The 16,524-nt window shown below is 40.6% G+C and overlaps 1 protein-coding gene and 1 pseudogene across 3 annotated transcripts in view; one reads left to right on the top strand and one right to left on the bottom strand.

The window, feature by feature from the left end:
* ATG7 (autophagy related 7) overlaps positions 1-16,524 on the top strand; it is a 284,196-nt gene that overhangs the window by 195,217 nt on the left and 72,455 nt on the right. The gene's annotated exons all lie outside the window — the stretch shown is intronic.
* LOC114501601 lies at positions 14,468-16,270 on the bottom strand (annotated as a pseudogene).

The raw sequence follows: 16,524 nt of genomic DNA, 5'->3' as shown, positions 1-16,524 counted from the left end.
CTTTGAAGTAAGAGTGCAGCAACTCTGTTTGAGTCTCTAGCAGCAGATGGCAACTGTGGGTGATGACAGACGTAAGATAGAGGGCTGTGCTGCCCAATCTGAAATTGAAATTTCGAGTGAAAGAGAACTGAGGTCTCTTATTGGTGCATAATTAGTCTTTCATGAGCCGTTATCAAGGATTATCTCAGTATCTAGAAGAATTGTTCCTCAGCCAGGAGTTTAACCAATGGCTAAAGGAATGAAAAAATTTATGTTCTTTTCTGAGTGGGGGAAATCAGGGTTCTAGTACCTACAATAAGAATGTGAAATGTTATAACATTTAATAGGCATGTAGTAACTATACTAGTCCAGGGATGGCAGTTTATGTGTCCCTCCTATCAGTTGTTCATGTTTGCTTGGAGGGTTGTATTGGGAAGGATTTTTCAGGCCAGTTTCAGGCTGAGCAGGAAAGATGGTTATATAATGAATTTGTGGTGTCTGTCATGAACTCCTAAGAGAATAAGGATAGCGCGTATGTCAAACATTTTTGCCTTAGACCTTGAGCTCCATGGTGACAAGGACAGTGTCTTACATTAGCATATCCCCACTGTCTGGCATATCCCCAGTGTCCTCACCTGGACACTGTCTGGCATGTAGTAATTAACCAGTAAGTATGCATTGGTTGAATGAGTGATTTGATTTCCTAGTTTTGGGATTGACCGCGGATTCTAAGTGATTGACACACGTTAAATGTCTTAACAAATAAGTTTTTGCAACAAATATTTCCCAGAGGGCTTTGATTTTTGTGGTGCTGTTGACTTGTTATTTTCAAAACATCAAGGGTTTTGAACGTAGCCCTCCATTTTGCTACAACAAATAATGCATTTCAAGAGTTTCGATTTAAATTGGCGTCTCAAAGCAAACCTCATCTTCTATTTCAGCGGTCTGGAACATCATCTTGGCACTTTAGAAGGAATATGGATCTGAAAATCAGATTTAGGTTTTACTTACAGCTCAGCTGTGTGCAAACGATATGACGTTAAGCTAGTCACTTCTTTACTCTCAGTCTCAATGCCCTGTATAAAGCTAGAGAGTTGAAGTCAATGAGCTCTTTGAGTCTAGGAATCAGGATAGAGGATGAAAAAAGAGAATGAGTTTCAACAAGATAATCCGTCTGTCTTGGGCCTTCTCTGATTTCAGCGTCACTTTCTGTCCTAGGAGCAATGATCCTAGGGTAAGGAGGTGGGAATGACATTTTTAACAATGATCACTACAGTGAAATGTCAACATAATGAAAGCCTTTTCTGATATCTCTAGAGAATGTTACATGAGATTTGTCCTGTATTCTAAGATGATTATGGTACATGTGATTCATAAAAAATTATCACCTCTGACATAAGTCTTGGCTGACATTCAGCACCAAGAATCTAACAAATACAAGTTTTATATTTATGTACATTCTTCTCGATTCAAAAAAAAGATTTAATATAATTTTACTCAAAACCATAGATATAATTAAGCCTAAAAGCCTTTAGAATGAAAATAAAAGGATAAGAGCCAAGTATTTTTTTTGTAGTCAATATTTCAGGAAACTTCAACTGAAGAAAGCTTCCAAAGCTGAACATGAAATGTAACTCCAAAGCAAAGAGGAAGATAATGGGCGGTTACCTGGTTCTCCTTGTCTGATAACAGCTACAGTAATTGGCTTTGGGAAAAAGTAAATGCAGGCACAATTTGTCGCCCTGCCAGGCCTGTTCTAATGGCCTCTTATCAAGGCAATAGCCATCAGTTAATAATGAAACCACTGAATGCAAAAGGAGAGTGCCAACACAGACCAAGTCTTATTTAATGGGTAATGGCTATTTTACTAGTTGTTTGGTAGACTTTAGCCAGGCCACATACAATAATAGTAGCTGATGCTTACTTTTTACAGTGCTTTTGTGCCAGACACTGTTCTAAACACCTTATATATATATCCTTAAAACAGCCCTGTGAGTTAGGAATAATGCTCTGAGGTCTGTGATCTTAACCACAGCACCACACTGCCTCTCACATGTCTGAAATCATGCAGAAATGTAACTTCACCACCACTGCCACAGCTTATCTCTGGGCCATCTCAAGACAGAATGTCTCATTTAGGGCAATAATAACCAGTTAAAAAGTAGGCAGCGGCAGTGTCTCACAACTGCATGGATCAGTTTTTTGCTCACTGAGTTAGCTGGTTCTTTATACATTGTTTTAACGTGGCATCTTGAATTTTAAAGGAATGGGGTAAGCTCTATCTGAGCATTTTTTTCTACATTTTGGTCTCAGCATGAAGAGTATCATACATCATGCACGAGTGTGAGTCTTTGTCAGCCATTGTCTAGTTCAAGATCAGGGTTTCCCTCTAAACTCCATGGCTTCTGAGATTATTTTCTTTTCAAGAGGAGAATAGAATGCAGTGATTCAAAATTCATTCATTGAATCACAAATTTATTGAAACCCTGTTTTGTACAAGACACACAATTGAAAAATGAACAAGTCAAAGTCCCTGTCTCCAAAATTCCCGCCAGAGACATATAAATTTGAACAAGTGATTTCTGTGTGGTGAGGCAGTTATCCCTGTAAAGTTCTCTGGGCGAACACTAAGGAAAAAGCCACTGTCTCTGCCTGGGAAGGGCAGACAGGCTTCGCAGAGAAGGTGCCAGTTGGTCCAACCCCTAATTTGAGCTGTGTGGAGCCTATCAGGAGTATGTTTTTACAGCCACCCGGCATGACCAATGTTCCCAACTTCTTCTTAGCTGTCATATTCAGAATACATACAGTGCCACCATTAGTAAGTCACTCTTTTGAGTTTCAATGCAGTTATACCCCTCTGCTCAAACTAATCTGTCATGATGGGGAAGATGAAGCCAGGGATACAATGAGTCCATACTGGGCAGGTGGAACAGGGTGCTAAATGAGAAAACTGGAACTGCCAGAAGCCAGCACTAACCTTTCCTCCAAGGCCAGTTCTGTGTCTACTTGGAAACATGTTCTCTACAGATACCTGGAAATTTCAGGGAGCAGTGATTGGGGTCAGAAATGACATCACTGGCACTGAAAAATAACATCATTTTGTAGCTAACCTTTGTATTTAGAGAGATCCTGTTTAGGATTTCCACAGCATCTTTTCTTCTCTTAAGAGAGGTCCAAAGACTTCCACTTTTCACTTCTCACTGCCTTGTGAAAACAGGTATCCAAAATCTTCACTTGCAGGTGAGAAAGCTGAGTTTGTGGTCTGAGATTACAAAGACTCACAAGAAGGTGCTTAATCTCTCTCACCCCCACATTTGCTCTTAAATTTGATGGTTAGAATAAGGAGAGTTCTTCTCAGTGGTTTTAAGAAAATGATAAGGCTTTATACTATATTTAATCATTCAGAAAAAGAAACATTAAAGCTAAGAGGACACTTTGGAGATCATTTTACCTGTCCTCTTATTCTAAAGATGTGGAATCTGAAACCCAGAGACAACCGTTAAAACCTACTCAGCCCTCAAGATTTCTGTTTCCTGGAAGTCAGTGCCTCCAAAAGTTGTTTAAGAGCCTCTGCTTCTCCTTCTGGCACTCAACTTAGGAACTTTTGTGGGGGCCCTAGAAAATTCCTCTGCCCTCAGTCTGCATGTGAGTTCTGGGCCTTCCCTTTGCCATTGTTAATGGCCTTAGTTCGTCTCATCTGTTTCTGTCCATTTATTTATCAGACTCCTGCCATTTCCCTAACAACCACTGACTTCAGCTTGAAAATTGAGAAAATTCAACAGAAAATTCAGTCTTTACAATTGAAAGGACTCCAATTGCTGACCAAAAGCAGCAGAGGCCTTCTTTAATGTGTTATGTACCAGTTCTGCAGCTCCTTATCTGCTTCCGGGGGGCCAGTTTGCCCTGAAGCATCTCTTTCTTGTCCCTTAGAGAATGTTGCAATAAGTAGACAGTGCTGTCCAAAAACCTGATACTTTTCTAGGTCTCCTAAACCTTCAGACTTGTTAAACCAGTTGTTTTACTACCTTGTAACAGCAGTTGGGAATTTTTCCACCCTGGATGGGGTATTTGTTATGGCCCTCCCTTCTACCCTATTTCATCTTTTTTTTTTTTTTTTTGCATTTAGACTTGGTCACTTGCAACTCTCCATTTCTGGTACCATTTCTAAATTATTCAGGATTGTTGGTTTCAAGTGACATACACCGAATTTGAATTATTACAGGCAAATGGAAACAGTGCAGCATTGAGAACAATTGAAAGAAAGGTCGATCAAGAGAAGCTTAGGAAAAGCTGCAGTTCAGGAGTAACAGGAACAGGCTTCTCCCTGCAGACAGGCTTCTTCCCCACAGTAGGAAGTGTGGCTGCCAGCAGCTCCAGAGCCTACTAATTCAGAATTTCTATCTCCTGACTGGCACATATCGTTAGGTCCCAGATTCAAAACTCAGCCCAGCTTGGATCTGTTGATCATTTGGGGGCCAGTCAGGCTGGGCCAGAGAGGCAGGGTTTGTAAAGGAACATGATTGGCATGGGGGCAAAGAAGAGTTCCCATCAAAAGCTGTTTGCCGTAATCAGAAGACAGGAGGGCTCTGGGCAGACAAAACCAAAGGTGTCTGTTATAAACCTCGGAGTCCATCGGGAGAGGAATGATTAATAATTTAAGAGGCAAGAGCAAGTTGAAAAACAACAGGCATAATATGTTTTTTAAAAAATATTTATATTCAATAGTTTTCCTAACCAACTTTCCCTTAATTGACTCTCCCATTAATTAACCCTGTACTCCCTTGTTAAAGCTTGATCTGGTGTCCACAGCAGGCAGATGCCCCAGCTGGCAGGCTGGTTTCTATGACACCTGCATGTTTCTGCTCCCACCAGTTGAGGCATACTCTCTCCAAGAGTCTTCTGTGTTTCTTGCCAGACCTGGGAATGCCAGATGGACTTGTTGTTGTAATTATACTGTTTAATTAAATAGCCTTCAAATGAAAAACCAAAGCAAAAAGAGAGTTATTTCTATGAAATCAAGTTTAATTCAGAAAGATTTGATGACAGCAAATTGCTGGAAGCAATGGCTCTCTATAGTGGAAAAAGGGCTTGCACCATTTATTCCAGAATGGGTTCTGGACTCCAATCCCCTCTTTTCAAATTCTAGCTGCATGCTAGCTGTGTAGCCTTGGGCAAGTTGCCGCTTTACTGAAAATGGAAATAATAACAGCCTTGTTGACGAAATGTTAGGATTATATAAGATAATGTATTTAAAGTATCAGGTTAGCCAAAACTTTGTTTAGTTTTTTCCATAGGATGGCCCTAGTAGTGCTTAGTTGTCTTTAACTTCATTTGAAACAATTTTGTTAGATTGTATTGTGACAGCTGTCATATCAGCGTGCATTAAAAAGAAAACTTACCAAATTGGTGAATTTTTGTTCACCCATTTTAATAGTGAAGATGGAAGAAGATGCACAACATTTTCAGCATAATATACTTTATTATTTTAAGAAAGGTGAAAACAACTGAAACACAATAAAAAGATTTATGCAGTGTATGGAGAAGGTGCTGTGACTGATTGAACATGTTGAAAGTGGTTTGTGAAGTTTCTTGGTACTATTGATATTTTTGACCAAGTAATTCTTTGCTGTGGGGCTGTCTTATGCATTGGAAGATGTTTAGCAGCACCCCGGCCCCTACCCACTAGTAGCCAATAGGTAGCTGACACACTCAAAATATCCAAATCAATCAAGTTTTTGGTGAAAATGAAAAATGTGTCTTTTATTTTATTGAAAAAAACTAGAGACTTTTTGGCCAACCCAATACTTAACACAGTTTCTGGCACACAGTAAGCATTCAATAAATTGAATGTCTGCCATCATTGTCATCATTATAATTATTATTAACAGTTGCAACTTGAAATGAGACATATATTTATACTGTATTTATACTGTTTCAAACTAGTCTTATGTTACATGGTATAAAATGAGGGTGTTTCCATTCAAGATTTAATAAATTGTGGGCCAAGTCCCCAGTGGGGGTTGTGTAAGAGGCAGCTACACATTAATATTTCTCTCCCTCTCTTTCTCCTTCCCTTCCCCTCTCTCTAAAATTAAATAAATAAAATCTTTTAAAAATGTAATAAAATTATTTTTTAATAACAATTAGAAGTGGTTGTCTGACCACAGAGAAAAATCATGTATCTATCAAATTAATCCCTGAAATCCTAAATAATTTTTTTTGGAAAGACACCTCCAGAAAGTTCTAGAGCTACATGAAACCCTGGTTTATTAGGATGAGCCTTTAGTACATCCTCCTTCCCTGGTATTATGTTTGGCTTTCGTAAGAATAAAAATGTCAGGGATATGAAGCAGGGGAGATAATTGGAAGGTCTCCAGGTAGCTTTAAGAGCTCTCAGTGAAATAGAACCCATGTTGGCTCTATTTATAACTGTGCCTTCTGGACCAGCATTCTAGAAGTTGGTACATTCTTTTCATTTGTGTCTTTCACAGAGGGCAGTAAAATTGAGTTCTAATTATATTTAGGGCATCTGGATTCTAGTCAGTGTTTCTGGCTCCGTTTTAGAACCTAAAGTCTGTGGCTTATTCCTAATGTGGAAAATGGAATAATCCCCCAGGCACGAGAAGAAGAGCTCCAGCTCTCAGGCTGCCGTTACTATAGCGAGACACTGCCGCAGACATCACAAGACTTGTTATACAAGGAAACATGATTACAGTGGATTAGAGAAACTTGCCAGGCCCTGGAAGGATTTATTACTTTTTGAATTCTGAATGAGACATAAATATGTTTTTTCCCTCTTAATTTTGGACCCCATTTGGAGAAGGTGAGAAAATTCTTCAGCAAATTCTAGAATGTTTAAACTGCTAAGGATCAGTTGGGTATTGTTTCCAAGTCATATTGCAAAGGGCATGAATACTTGCTTGGCAGAGATGCAAAACACTCACTCCTTTCTGTCTGCACTGCCAAGCTAGTTACTGCCTTGTCTCCCAGTGGGAGAAAAATGGAGCTCCTTGGGGAGTCTTCTGGAAGGCAGCATGGTGTAATGGAAAAGGCAATGTGCTTGGAGGCAGGAGGCCTGGACTACACCTTCTGCATTTATAAGCTCTGTGATTTTTCAACAAGTTACTTAAACTCTCTGAGCCTTAGTGTTCTTTTATGAAATATAGGGACAGTAATTCCCATCTCAGAGGGTGGTGGTCAGGATTAAAGTGTGTTAAATATCATGTACAGAATTGCAAATGTGAGTTGCATTAGCATCACAATGGCAGCCTATACCACACTCCTTTAAGTTTATGATCTCAGAATTTTGGCAATGTCCTAAAGGAGGGGTATTTAAAAAGAATGATGGTCTCTCACCTTATTGTTCTCCAGATTCTCTGGTTTCTCTGGACACTGAATAGATAGCATGGGATAGTGGTTAGGAACAACTTTGGACTCATACAGACTTGAGTTTAAACTCACGGCTTACTAGCTGGGTCACCTGGAACAACTCACCTTTATCACCTTTACGTTAGACAAAACACTCCCCTAATGTAAAATGGATATAGAAATAGTGCTTCAACCATTCTTTCTTTCTTTCTTTACCTTTTATTTTCTTTATGGCACTTATCACTTCTGAAGTTATTTATTTGTCTATATTTTTGTCTCCTACTCCAGCCCCCAGTGAAATATAATCCTCATAATGCCCTGGCCGGGTAGGTGGCTCAGTTGACTGAAGTGTCATCCCACTTACCAAAAGGTTGTGGGTTCGATCCCCGATAGGGGTGTGTAGGGAGGTGACTGATCACTGTGTCTTTCTCACATCAACATTTCTCTCTCTCCCCCTTCTCTTTAAAATCAGTAAACATATATCCTTGGGTGAGGATTTAATATATATTCCCCATAAGGGTAAAGACTGTCTTGTTCACCACTTTATGTGTCTTGCCTAAGACAGTGACTCATATACTGTTGTTATTTATTCTTTTCACCTTTGAATTCTATTTTTAAAAATTCCTCTCCCAGTGTCATGGCTAAATTTATATACAGTAGCTGAGTTGGAAACTGGGCAGAGATGTTTTGCCTTTGGAAATACCTGTCATTTTTACAGTTGAGTTTCTGTTTCCTAAAGATGCTTACTCAGTCTTTCATGGCACAGTTTGACTTGTGACATCAGAAGATTGACAAGCAAAAGTCTGACTCAGGGATCCAGATAGGAAAGGGCGTGACTTTCAGCCTGGCTCACTCTTTGAGAGCCTCGGCTGGACAAGGCTCAAAAAGACCTAGGATTTCAATTTATCTAGGAAGGTATTTAGCAAATTATTTTTAACCATTTGGATTTGGTACAAATCATGGAAAGAATCTGCAGTCTCTGCATAAGTGAAAACTGGGAATGGAAGAACTCAGTGGAGCGGAGCAGAAGAGAGCAGGCTTCCCTTCACCTTCCCAGGGAGGGTGGGGCACTTGGTGACTGTCTCCAAGGCCTGGACCGTGCCTCTCCCCATCTTCACCCCGTTCTCCCAGAGCATCCTCTTGGACTTTTGCTTACTTGGCACCTTGGAAATCACTGAGATTCCAGGGTTTTCCACAGCCACTCAGAGTTAGGCACTGCAGACAGATAGATAAGTGTTTGGGCTCCGAGTTTCACATCAGTCATTAGTCCTTTGCCTGCAAAGAGGTGGCACTCAAGGCAAGGAACTGTGTCATGGAGAAAATTGAGCCCCGAGAGGAGGAACTGTAGACAATCCTACCTCTTCTCTCAAACCCTGTAAACTGTTCCTTTGAATTCCTATAGGACCAAGATGGACTTGGAGGGGGATGGGGGTAGGGGAATGATTCCCAAACACCCAGGGGTTGTGTACAAAATGTTGCATATATGTGTACTGGGAGAGGCTCAGTGTCATTAAATTCTCAAAAGATACCATCTTTGGTCTAAAATAGGTTTGGAACTACTGCCCTAAATGGACTTAATATATTTTTATGTGTTTGCAAACTGCAGATTTGCCCCTCTGGCACTCAAAGTGCTGTGTGGGTGGGTTAAGAATGGAAATGCTGAAGCAATGTGCAGCTGCCCAATCTTGTTGAGTTTTTGCATTATGTCTTTCCCATCTCTTACTGAGTGTGCTCTTTTACACAAACACTTAAGCCAGGCCCATTGGTAACCAAGTCCTGACTTGTCAGCGAAGTGCTTGGTTAAAGAGGGTAATAGGAAATTCTATAAATAAGATGCCTTCATAGATTTGGCTTTAAGAATCAAAAAAAGCCACATCACCAACTATCCTACCTATTTGTCTGCTGAGTTCTTCCTTCAGTCACAAAACATTCTCCAGCCATTCCCATCCTCTTAGAGAAAGAGTGATGATACATTTGACCTTGTCACTTGACAGGTGAAGTATGAAAATTGTATTTCTGCATCTGGGAACATTAACATACCTCTCCTTGTCCAACGCCATTCTCGGTAACCTGACCGGATTTCTTATGGACCTTCAGAAAGAGTGCATTTGTGTTAGTACATGTGCTGTAATGACTCAGTAAAGAGCTTCTGCCTCACTCCTACAATAAAATTCAGTTAACTGTAAGATCTGGAAAACCCTGGCAAGTGAAAAAAGGGGCTCTTGTGTGAGTGTGTCTTTTTTTCTTAGTAATGCAGTTCTCTTCATCTTCAGCAGGAGTATGGCAACTTCTGTTTATTGAGTGTTCGTCACATGCCAGGCTCTCTGCAGAGTGCTCTATGAAATTTGTCTCTATATTTAATTATTATCCTGGAGTAAATGTCAGTATTCCCATTTTATAGAAGAACAAGTTGAGGTTCAGAGAAATGTAGTAAGTGATCGGGTATAAAATCAAGTATAGGATGCCAAACGAGTGTAGAGGGACTAAGGGGCCACCAGCCAATATGGAACAGAGGCCATTCCTAAAATCAAGCCATGAGGGTGAATGGAATTTAGACTGGGGAGAGAATTCAGAATGGAGGGTTGAGTCCCAGAGTCTGAGGAAGCATAGGCATTTATTCCCCTCTCCCTACGTTACTCTTACTTGGTCTTTGTCCTTTAGGATATAGATAATCTTCTTGACAGGAATTCTTCTTAAGTCATCTGCACGAGGTTAGTTTTCAGTGCTTTTTAGGTTAGGACTGTACACACTTGCCTCCTACTCTGGACTGGTTTTTCTCCATCAAAGTCCCTACAGCTTCCCATTTATGATCACAGGACCCAGTGAGCCCTGCCTTCAGTATCTGGCCCCTCCAGCCCACCCCCCCATCCTTTCTGACACACAAATCTGAGCATGTTGCTCAAGAACTCCCAAAGCCTCAGTGTTGTTTCAGGATAAGATCAGCACCTCAGAGTGTCACTCAGAGACAGCTCTTTCAGCTGCTCCTGCCTACCTCTCAAGCTTATCTGCCCTAACCACCTGGACTTTTCACACTTCCTGCCTATTCCTTTGCATTTGTTCTCTCAGCCTGGCAGAAACCTCGTCCTTCAAGGCTTCATTCTTTCTGAGACTCACGGATCTCTTCTCATGCTTGCCATGCTGAATCATAATTATTTGTTAGCTCCTTGAGAACAAGAACTATGTCTTACTCATCTTTTATCCTCGGTACCTAGCATAATACCTGACATTTATATGACACTCACTGAGAATATTTTTGAATGAATGAATGGATGTTGAACTCTTTGATGGGCAGATGAAGATAAAAGATCAAGCAGGAACATAATAAATATATCTCCTTCTGTCTACAGTAACTTCACAGTGTAGCACAATTGTCTCATTTATACTCAACGGAAAATACATATAATTTTGGTCAAATGGTATTGCCAGTGTGAGAAATGCAGGTGATCCCCTAGTATCTCACATATTCTAACACTAACCCTTCCCTTTTTGAGATAAAGAACTCAGAAAAATACTTCATGAACTGCCTTTTTAGATAACACCTTTAGGATTAAACTCCACAAGATTACTTACTGTATCAGTCAAACTCTTTTAGTTGGAAGTTAGACACTAACTCAAAGAGTTAAGCAAACATAGGGATTTATTTGTTTAACTTAGAAGTCATAGATAGTTTTAGCTTTAGGCATCACTAGATCCAAGTGTTCAAAGAAAATGTCAATAGTGACTTTTCTGTCACCTTCTCTTACCTGGCTTTTCTCTACACTGTTTCATTCTTATGTAGTCTCTGGCCTCGTGATAGCAACATGGCACTAGTAACTCTAGGCTTACATCCCAGATTTAGCAACTCCCATGGAAAGAGCACCTTGTTCCCCATGGTGTTAACTAATGTCCTGCTTTACTGGTTACTAGTGACCCAATCATGGTGAGGGCAGGAGGGTAATTCTAATTGTTCAGATTTGGGATGTATACCCACCTCCAGGACAGTAGGTGAACAGACCACCTAAATCACATGTTCTGTAAGTCAGAGATAAATAGCTGAAAAAAGAGAAAACTGGTGTGGTTGTCATAAGGATAATGATACTGCAGGCTGAGCAAACAGTGTGACAGATTTCCACTATGGTAACTTTTCCTTTTAAAAAAATATATTTTATTGATTATGCTATTACAGTTGTTCCATTCTTTTCTCCCCTTTATTCCCCTCCACCCTGCACTCCCCTTCCCGCCAGCATTCCCCCTCCTTCACTCATGTCCATGGGATATGCATATAAGTTCTTTGGTTTCTACATTTCCCATACAATTCTTAACCTCCGTCTATTATGTACCTTCCACTTATGCTTCTTATTCCCTGTACCTTTGCCCCATTCACCCCCCTCCACCTCCCTGCTGATAACCCTCCATGTGATCTCCATTTCTGTGATTCTGTTCCCATTCTAATTGTTTGCTTTGTTTGTTTGTTTGTTTGTTTTTAGGTTCAGTAGTTCATAGTTATACATTTGTTGTCATTTTATTGTTCATATTTTTGATCATCTCCTTTTTCTTAGATAAATCCCTTTAACATTTCATATAATAAAGGCTTGGTGATGATGAACCCCTTTAACTCGGCCTATCTGGGAAGCACTTTATCTTCCCTTCCATTCTAAATGATAGCTTTGCTGGATAAGTAGTCTTAGATGTAGGTCCTTGCCCTTCATGACTTTGAATACTACCCTCCAGCCCCTTCTTGCCTGCAAGGTTTCTTTTGAGAAATCAGCTGATAGTCTTATGGGAATTCCTTTGTAGATAACTCTCTCCTTTTCTCTTGCTGCTTTAAGATTCTCTCCTTCTCTTTAATCTTGGCTAATGTAATTATGATGAGCCTTGGCATGTGCTTCCTCAGGTTCAACTTCTTTGTGACTCTCTGATGTTCCTGGACTTCCTGGAAGTCTATTTCCTTTGCCAGATTGGGGCAATTCTCCTTCATTATGTTTTCAAATAAGTTTTCAATTTTTGTTCTTCCTAGTCTCCTCCTGTCACCCCTATGATTTGGATGTTGGAATGCTTTAAGTTGTACCAGAGGTTCTTAAGCCTCTCCTTATTTTTTCAAATTCGTGTTTCTTCATTCTGTCCTGGTTGAATGTTTATTTCTTCCTTTTGCTCCAAATCATCAATTTGAGTCCCAGTTTTCTTCCCTTCACTGTTGGTTCCTTGTATATTTTTCTTTATTTCACTTTGCATAGCCTTCACTTTTCCTCTACTTTGTAACCATACTCAACCATTTCTGTGAGCATCCTGATTACCAGTGTTTTGAACTCTGCATCTGTTAGGTTGGCTATCTTTTCATCCCTTAGTTCTGTTTTTGGAGTTTTAGTCTGTTCTTTCATTTGGGCCATATTTCTTTGTCTCAGCGTACCTGTTACCTAGTAAGGGGCAGAGCCTTAGGTATTCACCTGGATGAGGCAACCCAGGTAACTGTATTGTGGTGCTGTATGTAGGTGAGGGGTCAGAGAGGGAACAATGCTGCTTGCTCAACTTTCAGCTGGCTTTCAGTCTGTTCCCCCCACTACCCACAGACAAAGTGGGCCCTTTTGGTGCTGATTCTCGGGTGGGTTAGTTTGTGTATATTCTAGGATCCTGTGGGTCTCTCCAATGAACTCTACTGTGAAGCTGGGAGTTTCTCCCATTGCCTTAACCCTCACAGGTTTTTACAGTCAGAGGTTTTGAGGCTTTATTTTCCTGTGCTGGAAGCCTGGGTTGCATGGTCTGTCTCACTCCCCAGTTGTTCCTCCTGGTTTATTTGCATGAAAATGTGGTACCCCCTAGTCCTCCAGATGCTATCTGTCATGCCCCTGTCCTCCAGCCACCACTCCTTGCCGTGAGTCCTCTCTGCCCCAGTTGCCCATCTCCACCCCTCCTATCAGTCTGGATAAATGTTTCTTCTTTAACTCCTTGGTTGTTGGACTTCCATACAGTTCAATTTCCTGGCAGTTCTGGTTATTTTTGTTTTTAGATTCATTGTTGTCCTTTGGTTGTGCGAGGAGGCAAAGTGTATCTAACTATACCTCCATATTGGCTGGAAGTCCCTTTCCTTTGATTTTGTTACCACTACTTCTCTCATTTCCTAGGGCCTGATGTTAGTAGACCCCCCAAAATTACTTGTCTTGTTCTTTTCCTGTAAATATCTGCCCCCAGGATTGTTGAAAATAGTCAGTTCACTGCTTTCTTTGATTTACTTCACACTGGACCTTTGTGATTACTCCAGCAGCTGCAAGTGTTTGTGTTAGAGCCTTGGAATGTCAAACGGAGTGATTTAAACACAAGAATTTTTCCTGATGATTTGCATTTCTTGGTAATATCAAGGAATACTTAAACTCCCATTGGTTTTTTCATTGGAATCCTGCCATGAATTCTCTGATACTATGGAGATTTAAGGCAAATATGTCCTCACAAACATAACTTCCTTTTCCTTTCCTTTTGTAGTTAACCAGTGATTTCTGATACTCATTGACTATCTGATATTCAGCCCTCACTGCCACTTGTCCCTGTGGTCAAGCCATAAAATGTCAATGTTTGCAGATCTTTCTTGTATGGAAAGTAATAAGAAAATGTTATAGCATTTTGGGCCTTGTTTTATTTTTTCCAATTGATGCTTTGGGTTTTTTCTGCCACTCTTCATTATTCTTGTTTCCTGGCATGCTCTCTTACCTCAATTTGGCTGTCACCTAGTGGATATTTTTTTAACAACTACCATCTATCTAGGAAGGCAATGGTAATTTGTTGAGTACCTATTTTCTATTAAATATATCAAAGGCCTTTTATGTAAATCATTTCATTTATTTCTCATATCATTCCTTTGTGGAATGAGTGCCATTATCTACTTAAAAGGTGTGGAAATTTAGGCTAAGAGAGGATAAATAATTCACCAAATGTCTTAGAACTGATGGAAGACCTAGCATTCAGTTCTGTGTCTGCTGAACTTCGAAGTCCTAGAAAAGCATGAGATCCAATTTCTGACCTAAGGTTGAAGGGATAAGACTAACATATTTGAAACAATGAGAGTTAATTCGAAATAGGGTTGTTTCTTTCTTTTTCCTTATTAAACTTTGTTTTAATGAGTCTCAAAATTCTGTGAAAATTTTTCATCAAGTTGTTTCTGTTACAGAGTACTGATTTTAAAAACTAATAACTTAAAAACTGCCACACACACACAAACAAATGGTCCACATAACATTCTCCTTTCCTTCTGAAAGCTTTACAATGCATTGTAATCACTAACCAGTCTTTTACTATTAAACTTAAATGACCAGTTGAGACAAACAGTTCTTTCTGAGACCCTTCTTCTATCACTGATGAAGACTGGGGTGGCAGCTATCGAGGGTAATACTCATTTAGCCTCCTGAACTTTCTGGGCAAACTTGGTGACTTTGCCAGCTCCTTCTTTTCCACTGCTTTGATGACACCCACAGCCACTGGCTCATGTCATGAACAGCAAAGTGGCCCAGAGGAGGATAATCAGAGAATCTCTCAACACACACGGGCTTGCCAGCAACCATACCAACAATTGCAGTGTCACCAGAATTGAGACACTTTGGGCCATCTTTTAGATTTTCCCCAGAATGACGATAATCAACCTTCTCCTTCAGTACAGCAAATTTGCAAGCAACATGAGCTGTGTGACAATCCAGTACAGGTGCATAGCTACTAGCACTGACTTGACCTGGATGGTTGAAGACAGTCACCTGAGCTGTGAAGCCAATTGCTTCCATTGGTGGGTCATTTTTGCTGTCACCAGCCACATTGCCACAGTGAACATCTTTGACAGACACATTCTTGACATTGAAGCCCACATTATACCCAGGAAGAACTTCACTCAAAGCTTCATGGTGCATTTCAACAGACTTGACTTCTGTTGTGACACTGACTGGAGCAAAGGTGACCACCATGCAGGGTTTGAGAACACCAGTCAACCCACAGGCACAGTACCAATACCACCAATTTTGTAGACATCCTACAGGGGCAGATGCAGGGGCTTGTCAGTTGGATAAGTTGGTGGTAGGATGAAGTCCAGAGCTTCAAGCAGTGTGGTTCCACTGGCATTACCATCTTTATGGGTGACTTTCCATCCCTTGAACCAAGGTATGTTTGTGCTTGGCTCCAGCATGTTGTCGCCATTCCAACCAGAAACTGGCACAAATGCTACTATGTCAGGATTGTAGCCAATTTTCTTGATGTAGGAGATGACTTCTTTAAAAATTTCCTTGTTTCTCTTCTGGCCATAGGGCAGCCCAGTGGAATCCCTTTAGTTAATACCAACAATCAGTTGTTTCACACCCAGTGTATAAGCCAGAAAGGGTATGCTCACAGGTTTTCCCATTCTTGGAGATACCTGCTTCAAATTCACCAACACCAGCAGCAGCAATCAGGACAGCAGTCAGCCTGAGATGTGCCTGTACTTGTATTTTTGATAAAGTTTCTGTGTCCTGGGGTGTCAATGATGGTCACATAATACTTGCTTGTCTTAGATTTTCACAGGGTGGTATCAGTGGTAATATCACACTCACATTTAGCTTATCCAAGACCCAAGCATAATGGAAGGAACCCTTCCCCATCTCAGCAAACTCCTTGTCAAATTTTTCACCAATTCTTTTGTCGATCTCACCACACTTGTAGATCAGATGGCCAGTAGTGGTAGATTTGCCTGAATCTACATGTCTAGTGACAATGATGTTAATATGAGTCTTTTCCTTTCCCATTCTTGCTTTGATTTAGTGGTGATTTTTATACCTGTATTTTGGCAGCAAACCTGTTGCAAAAAAGCAAGATAGGGTCATTTCTAAGTGCTATGCGAGTAGTATAGTTTATGGTGCTATTCAAGTTCAGAAAACAATGAATTCTGCCCTGGCCAGGTGGCTAAGTTGGTTGGAGCATTGTCCCATACAGCAAAAGGTCGCAGATTCAATTCTCAGTCAGGGCACATACCTAGATTGCAGGTTTGATCCCCAGTTGGGGCGCATACAGGAGGCAATCGATCAATGTCTCTGCCTCTGTCTCTGTCTCTCTCCACCCCCCTTCCCTGCTCCTCCCCTCTCCCTGCATCTTTCTATAAAATCAATTTTTAAAAATGATGCAGACACTGGCCCAGTGTCCATGTCATTATAAATGAAATGAGACATTCACACGGACTACCGAGTCCGATGGAGGAAA

Source organism: Phyllostomus discolor, chromosome 7 (assembly GCF_004126475.2).
Source record: "Phyllostomus discolor isolate MPI-MPIP mPhyDis1 chromosome 7, mPhyDis1.pri.v3, whole genome shotgun sequence".
Classification (NCBI taxonomy): Eukaryota; Metazoa; Chordata; class Mammalia; order Chiroptera; family Phyllostomidae; genus Phyllostomus; species Phyllostomus discolor.
Note: the sequence above shows the minus strand (reverse complement) of the source record. Positions and strands in the feature narration are given on the sequence as shown.